The 9,008-nt window shown below is 39.3% G+C and overlaps 1 protein-coding gene across 2 annotated transcripts in view; it reads right to left on the bottom strand.

The window, feature by feature from the left end:
- Window positions 1–9,008, bottom strand: part of NRG4 (neuregulin 4) — a 97,731-nt gene that overhangs the window by 40,955 nt on the left and 47,768 nt on the right. The gene's annotated exons all lie outside the window — the stretch shown is intronic.

Below are 9,008 nucleotides of genomic sequence, written 5' to 3'. Positions count from 1 at the left end.
CTATTCCTCCCTTCTAGCGTGCCCACATCCCCCCACATCTTAGTGTCATCAGCAAATTTGAACAGGGTGCTTTTTACCCCCTCGTCCAAGTCATCGATGAAGATGTTGAACAGTGCGGGCCCAAGGACCGAGCCCTGTGGAACCCCACTGCCCACGTCCCTCCAGGTCGAATAGGACTCATCCACCACCACTCTCTGGGTGCAGCCCTCCAGTCAACTAACGACCCATTTGACTGTGTAGGTGTCAATGCCACAGGTCTCATTTGACAAATCTCATTTAACAGAGAATCTCTTATTTAATGTAGGAAATAATCTTTCAATCTAGAATTGACAATATGACCATATATTCTCAGTTTCCAGAAATGTACAGAATATTTGAGACCTGTATTTAACCAATGACAAATGAACTGTAAGAACCCATGTCAGCCCACGATTTTTTTTTTCCCTGCACCACGGTACCAGGATTGTTCTATTTTTTTCTAATTGATAAGACGATAAACATTTTAGAAAATATGTTACTTGGGTTAAATTTCTAGTACTGGCAGAACATGCTGACATTTTAGTTTCAGCCTCTTGTACCACCTGAAGTTCTATTTTTTCTTTTATATTGTATCTTTGTAATTCTGTAATCCATCACACTGGACTAGATTTGCTAATAACAGTGGCTATAATTCAGCAAGGTCCTTGAGCATATGCTTAACTCAAGCACATAGAGAAGGACTATGCCAGGGGTGCTCAACTCCCAGCCCACTGAGCCATGCCATCTGGTCCAAAAATCTGGTGGTGCGGGAGTAGTAGCAGTAATTCCTGCTCCCCTGCTGTCAAAGTTCCAGACCCCTGGAGAACCCAATGGACTGGATAGCATACTGGATCTGTGTGTGGATGTGTCCTGGGGCCTGATCCAGGAACACAGGAGCCAGCACTGGGGGGTGGTGCAGGGCCCTGGGAACCAGTGTAGGGCCCAATCCTGGCTCATGGGACCTGATCTGACCTACAAACCAGCCCACAGCAACAAATCCATCTTGTGTGAGGAAAAGATTGAGCACCACTGGGCTGTGCCATAAATACCATGGAATTGCTGGGATTTTGCCGGATGGTGGAGGAGCTGCACAGTATGTTGACCTAACTTCTGCATTCTGTGGCTATTCTTTGTACTGAAGTGTGGGAGAACAAGAATGATTTTTCTGCATATATGGTGGGGAAACAGCCAGTGAGTATCTCAGAGCGAGGCTTCTCTGAGCCACAGAAAGGAATAGCAGAGGAGCAATGGGTTGGGTTCAGTGCATTTCTGCTGTTATACCCAGCAGCAGTGACTGCAGTCCAGAAAGGAAGGGTGTTTTTGATCCTGTTTTGAAAATTTTGAAGGAACCGTTTGCTCAGTGCACTTTCCAGGATTTGTCGCTAAATGCATCTGTTTGCATTTTACCCCCAGCATGTAAGCTTACTAACAGTTATATTTTATTCCCCATTTACTCATAATTAAGACATTAGTAACTTTTATACAGAGCTGTGACTTGCAGCATCCCCAGAGGAAGGTAAATTGGAGGCCTTATGCATACAGGCAGATTAAAAAAGGAATTGGCTGAACAGCAAAATCCCAGATGTTCCCTATTTTTGTGGTGCTTGGCTCATCAAACATTTTGAAGCTACCTTCAGATTCCCTAAAGATGATTTTAAAATTATTTTTGTTGTTGTTGTTGCCATTATAGGGCTGCTGCTGTTTGTTTTTTGAAGTAGAGCATTGCATGGACACTAGTCAGGATTGGACCCCCCATTGTGCTATGTATTGGTAGATGTTATGGGCAGCAAAGATAATTAGATGGAGTTTTAATTGACTGTGTAACAAAGGCTATAAAATTCCACCCACTTATCCTTGTATGGAGCAAGTCACTTATTTTTGTATAGCATGAAAACACAAGATAAAAGATGATTCCTTTTTCAAAAAGATGTTTGTTATTTATTTAAAAAATGATACAAGGGTATGAAGCAGTCTGAAGGAAGGGAAAAGGGACAAAAAGAAATACTAGTAAAAACAAATTAGAATATGGAGACCAGATATATACACAGTTAGCAAGTTCTGAATGGACTAATTTATCTTATCTGTCTGATTTTTTTTTTCTGTAAATACTGTAAGTCCCGCTGTCCATGTAACAAGGCTATCAGTTGGCACTTATCCACAGGCATTACTGTTAAAAGGGATGTTGAAAAAACCTGTATTTGAAGAACAACAGGTTAGTGGCCATGTGGAGGATGTGTCCTTTGTATAAGATGTGGCATGGAAAAAAACATAGAGGCTCTTGTGAGGAAAATGAGTAGAGAAGGCTGGTATTTTTGGTGGAGTGGAGGGGGCAGGAACAAAGTAGTAAGAGATGGAGCTAAACTGTGTAGGACCTTAAACATAAAGATCAGAAGCTTGCTGTTGATGAGGTGAAGGAGGAAGGATATGGACACACTTAGGGACAGATCCTATTTCTATTAGACACCTAAATGCAATCTTATTCTACCCTGCTTGAGTCTCTGAAAAACTTTAATACAAAAGGTATTTTCAAGGACTAAAATGTGGTGGAATAAGATCACCAGTTAGAAGTTTAATAGAGGAGCTAGGATTGTGGTCTTCTTATAAGAACATGCAAAAATAATGCACAGAATTTCCCAATGTATGGGACTAATGCTACCACAATCACCAGGAAAACCTTTGCAGCCAGACTGCCCTCCTAATGAGCTACAATCATACTCTGCTTCTGTCAGCAGAAAGCTCAGGGAACCATGATTCACAGCCTCAGGGGCAGAAGGGGAGCAAGATGCTTCTGAAAAGATTCTATTTTTATTCTATGTAGAATTAACATTAACATGAGAGAGAGATCAGAAGTGGGGTCTCACTGCAAAAAGAACATTATTTTTCCCTTACCCCTCATAAATAAAATCCTGCTGAACTTTCTTGGAAAGAACGATTAAATTATTCAAATCTGTATTGAAACTGAAGATAGTCCCAGGATTAGAGAACTGACATCAGCTACATCAGTTATACTCAGTGTGTCTCCTCTGTTCAGAACTACTGAAGCCTCAACTGAGTGTTTGTCATACATACTTCAGTATGCACAACCTGGTTTATGTTTTTGCTCTATTTTTTTCCAAGCTAACATTTGTTGGACTCTACATGTATATGTAGGTAATAAGAAACCATCAGTGAGAATTTTGTTTACAAGATTACATTCATTGATCTCAGTCTGGTTTTACTAGAAATAATTATTTTTTCCTGTAGATAATCCCCGGCAGCACATTGTGCATTCTTCTTTGGCAGCAGATTATCATCACATCATCACAAACAGCATTCAAATAGCAATGACTGAAAAAATTCTTCTGGGTGATATATGTTTTGTGGCAAATCCTTAGCCTTTACTCAAATGAATTTCCCATTAAAATCTATGAGATTTAGCCTGAGCCATGACTGATGGGCATTTCCCCTTTGGTTACACTCCACTGGAATTCTACCACCTTCTTCAGTGAGAATGGGATTACAATCTGGGCAGGAGTGTCAGAATTTGGCCAACTGTTTCTTTTTGACCATCAGAATACTAATTTGTTTTATACATGGAACATACAATTCTTTGTCTAAAGAGAGAACTTCCTATGGAAGTGCTTATGAAATCCATAATACATAATTCCATCAATATTATTGCTATTATTCTATGTAAAGTAATCAAACTTCTCATAACCAAGGCAGAACACACGTAGGCAAAATGTATTTATGTAGATACACAATCGCATAATTTCATTTATCATACACCCTTGATGGCTTGCCATACTTTGCCAACTAACATACTTCCTAGATCTTTGTGATATAGTCTAAACGTCTAAGCACCTTGAAACTGGTGCCATTAAAATATATGTTTACCAAACACATGTGTCTTCTTCCACCTCCTCATCAGATTGGGAAATTCAACCCAAAATAACCTGGTGAGAGGCCCAGGATGACTGTTGAGTTTTAAACTTTTTGTAGAGCAGGAAGTGGCATAAGGGCCATGTTCTGCCTGTTCCCTGAGTACTGGCAGGTTCTACGGGGATGGGAATTAAGTAGTGCACATACAAATAACATGAATAAAGAATGGCTGTTCAGTGTGCCTAGCCACTTATGCAGATGCCACTGAGAATTGCCTGTCAAAGGACTGTCTTAAAACCATAATTTAGCCTTCTTCTGAATTGGGCTGACAACTGTGAAGGTAGTCTTAAAAGCAGAAGGATGCAATGTTAGGTGTAACCCTCAGCCTGGGCTACAGCCTTATACATCAGCCATTTTAGAGATAAAAGTGGGTATATAAAGCTATAGGCTTGCTGGATATCGGTGACTTTGAATCTTAAACCAAAAAAATAAATGATAGCAAAGAAATCATAATGTAGCTGTTGCAGGTATGCAGAATTGATAGGGCAAATGTTTCAAGGAGTACCTCAAAACCTGTGGTATTCCAGAAGTAATTCATCAAGTGACCTGTTCTCTGTATACCCTTGACTGATATACTGCAGTGATTTGGAGTTAGGAAGTTCAGCTTTTTGTGACATCTGACATATTTTCAGTGAAAGGAAAATAATTTGGCTCTGTATAGCTGACTTGTTTGAGATTTTGAAAAATCCAGTTTTTGCCCTGTCACAGCTCTCAGCTGCTACTATGGAGCAAATGACAAAACTGCTGCTAAACTGGAATATGAAAAGAATAGTTTATTTATATAGTGCCTGTTACCATACCGCAGGCATGTCTACATGTCGCTGCATGGTGAACTTGCTACGGTGCTGTGTTTTAGTACTATCCTTTAGAAGTGCTAAAGTACGGCACAGTACGGACTGTTACTGCACTGTGCGTGAGGTGCATGGGTAAATTTCCCAGCTGTGTTGCTGCAACAGCATGCTATACTGGGGAAGTGCGCTGCTACAGTGACATTAACTGGTGATCACATGTAGATCATGTTTACTATGTCGCCGTAGCATACCCTGCTAGGTGCAGAGCCTGGCCTACTAGCCCAGTAAGAAGCCACTCTGGCAAAGGAGACCAAAAAAAAGTGTAATGCAAAAATGAACAGCTAGTAGAGTGGACACAGCAGTTCATAATGACTAGAAATATCTTAGATTGAACCTAAAAACAGTTATAGAGAGAATCTGATATCAGTTTACAATCTGTGTTCATGTTTTTTAAAAAGCAATAATTCTGACTGGGGTTAACTGTGGGGTTATAGCAAAGGTAAAAGAAATGAATCATAGAGTTAAAGGTGACTGAGTGACCTTGAAAATACTGAAGATGATTCATGCAAGTCCAAATGCATTTTAGTCACATGACAGGTATGAGGTTCTGTAGGCTGTGGTCACTAGTTAGTATGGCAGAAACATTCTTGAGTACATGCTGGAATGCAAAGTGTTTTGGTACAAAGTTGTTTTTGTCTTTGCAGTATCTTGCAGCAAGAAACTTGGAAAATTTCCATCTTCACTAAGTTGAAAAACAATAATTCACATATATAATTACTGATCTGCATTCTTTTAAGTAAAAATGATGAATATTTACTTTTAAATTGATATTTTCAAGTTTGTAATTTGTCAATTAAGTTGAAGAATAAATGGCAGAAATTACAATTGGTTGCATTCCTTGCATAGTAACTGCTTTTCATAAGGCTTCTGTTTTAAACATGGTGTTCTAGAATAATGATTTAATAAAACTATCTTCATTTTATATCTATTGTTTTATTTTGTTGAGCACATATGCATGGTTCTTTTTATTTCTTGTTACTAGCTAACTGATTGAAAAAGTAGATTCTTCTCTTTGGACTTTATTATGACTCTACAAAAATGAAGCTAATTTCTGTGGAATAATGTGCAAAAATGGAGTAAAAAGCTGAATCTCAATGCACCTGGTGATTCGCATGCAAACTATCATGTTATATAAAAGAAGGGAATAATTTAAAACCCAGTACAGAGAAGCATACTTCACAGATAGGCTCCAATTTGGCAAAATTTTTAAAAGTAGACTTAAACATGTACTTACACATTTTGCTGAATTGGGGCCATCGCCATTATACCCAGATGATATACACTGGCAGATAGCCCCCAGTCTATTCAATCTGCTGAGATGCTGGTTGTTTATAATCCAGGTATTTGATATATGCAAGTAGGAATGACTGTTCAGTGACTATTGCAAATGGATTACACATTTTAAACTCTGATTCCTTCTACAGACCACATGACCCATTTTCATGTTTATATTGAACTAATACTTGGTTTACAGTTGGCACCACTGCACATTCATTAATGCGCTATTGTTAATGCTCATTATTAACTGAATGCACAGAAACTGGTGCTAGTGCTCAGTAGCAGCGGTGCACAGGTTTTTTGCGATGCTAATGCACAGTACACTAACTCTACTGCACATTAGCATGGCTTTTGCTTTGACATGCTAATGCACAGTAGAATTAATCTACTGTGAGTTTAGCATCTCATTTAGACATGCCAGTATCACTAATAAACTCCAGTTAGAATTTGGGTAAGAACTGAAGTTTATTTTTTAAGATCTTGTCCTGCTTAGTACTATATAAGCTAATATGAAGACATGGTCCCTGCATGGAAGGGTTAACAATCTATTGATATTGTATGATAACTGGGTTGTTGTTAGGGCTGTGCGAAGCTTTGGTTTCTGATTTGATTCGGCGGAGATTTGGCCCTATTCGATTCGGATTCAGCCACTGAATCAGGAAGACCCTTTAATCTCGCTGAATCGAATCGGAACCCTCCAAGTCGATTTGGAGAGATTTGGAAAGATAGGGCAATTCGGATATAGACACAGCTTTAAATGTTTTTTCTACATACCTCAAGGTACTAGGCAGCTTGTGAATGCTGCAATGCTGGGGCAGCTGGAGTGTACCACAGGAGCGCAAGGGGGTCCCCAGCATGCTCAGCAGCAGACCCGGAAGTGAACCAGAAGCACTTCCAGGTCTGCTAGGGAGTGCCGGGGGGAGAGAGGGTCATTAACACCTGTAGAATGGATAGAAATTAGCAGGGATCAGGGAAATGATAATGAGCCCTAAAGTCAATTGACTCTCAGCTGTACCTGAGCAGAAATGCTGTTGCCCCTCCAAGGCAGTTATTTTTACAGTTTGGGTGGAATGGGAATCAAAAGAGGAAGAGACTGCACAACCCTCACCCTCCCCCACAATCCACCCTTGGCTAAATAGAACAATTGTGACTCTTCAGGGAAAATGTAGGATTCACTCTTCCATTAAACTTAATAACAAAATTCTAATGAACTTCAACAGAATCAGGGTTGAGCCCATAATGCACCAATGTTATTACTGTATTTTCTCACATACAATGCCCTGGAATAAGATGCATACTTTAATTTAAAAAGCAAAATAAAGAAAAAATAGTTCTTTGGAGTAAGTCATTGAATAGCAGCAGTTGAGTTGCCCAGCTTGCTCATTGTTCCACTCCCTAAGGAATGCCATGCACAGAGTTACTTTTACTTTTTCCTTTCTTATAATGTGTACCCCAATTTCCAGAAGCTGTTTTTTGGGAAAAGGTGCATACTGTTTGCAAGAACATATGATACTTTCATTGCACTCTGGAGAGATTTGCATAGGCCTACAAAACATCAAACTCTAGCTATGTATTGAAATATTTTAGCAAATCATTTCCATCCCCCACAAATTGAAAAGATGCTAAAGTATGCATTTTAATAAAAACTGTGCAAAATATTTCTGAAATGAAAAGAAATTAAATACTTGGCATTTTTTTCAGAAGGATTTGGGAACCAAGAATTTAACAAATATCCAAGATCTGCTATGTTAGGAGCAAACTGCTACTCTCAAAAACTGAAAAAAAAATATCCACATTAACAAGTGCATTCTGTGTACCTATCCAGGTTTCCAAATGGTGTCCATCAATCTAAGTGTTGATGGCTTTTATGCAAACAACAATAGAAGGAAATTGAAAGATGATAGAAAATCTAGTCAAAATGGATAGGTTAGTTCTAGGTAAGCTCCTTAAGGAAAAGTTTTGGTGGGACCTGAAGTTCCATTTTACACTTGTCATTTCTAAATAACTGCAAACTTACGATTTTTTTCCAAAATAACTCCAAATATTGGTAGTGCCAAATCACTATATACAAATGGAACAGGTATGTTATAACATACAGTAGAAAAACTATACAGTTCCTTAGACATACATATTCACTAAGTTCAGTGAAACATAATTTTAAATGGTACAGATCCCAGACTTTAGCAAATGCAGACTGGCAATCTATTAAATAGGTAATAACATTGAGGTTATGTATCCTAGATGATGATGAAAGAGGTGGCAATTTGACAAGCAGAGTTTCTGTAACTATTTTTTTAATGCAGCTAGGGTGTGGTTTTATTGTAATTTATATTAAGTTACCTGGAGTATAAGGTACCATAGGCATCCTTGTATATCTAGATTTAAAATGATAAAGTGAGTTTATTTTCCAACTCTTCAAAAACTTTATATGTATCTAGTTCCAGTGCTGTCCTGCTTAAATGGATAAAATTGATAGCAGTTCATGGTTTCTTATGCTTTGTATTATATGAAATGAGTTATTTGTTTTAAAATCTGATGTAAACATCTCTGCTCTGCTTCTTTAAGAATTCTGTTGCGCAACTGACTACAAAGGAGGTGTGTCCCCAGGAGTGGGAACATGCGTTTCTCCATGGACAAATAGTAGTGGCACATGTTTGTGCCACTGCTAGCTGTCCCCGGGCATGCCCCTGCATGCATGTTCTGGCATGCCCCAGATTGCCCTGGGTAGGGTAGTGGAGGCAGGGACCAGCACCTGGGCTGGCCTCAGCAACCTTATCTGGGGTCCTGGGGGCCTCCCAGGGCTGCAGCAGTGGCAATCCGGGTGCATGGAACCTGGCTGGCAGCTGGAGAGTGGCTCTGGCTGTCCAAGCTCTGGTTTCAAGCAGTGTATGCTACAGCCCTGCTTTTTTTGCTGTGTTTTTTTGGGTTTCTTCTTCTTTC

The sequence above is a fragment of the Crocodylus porosus genome, unplaced genomic scaffold (assembly GCF_001723895.1).
Source record: "Crocodylus porosus isolate Cpor-Errol unplaced genomic scaffold, CroPor_comp1, whole genome shotgun sequence".
Classification (NCBI taxonomy): Eukaryota; Metazoa; Chordata; order Crocodylia; family Crocodylidae; genus Crocodylus; species Crocodylus porosus.
Note: the sequence above shows the minus strand (reverse complement) of the source record. Positions and strands in the feature narration are given on the sequence as shown.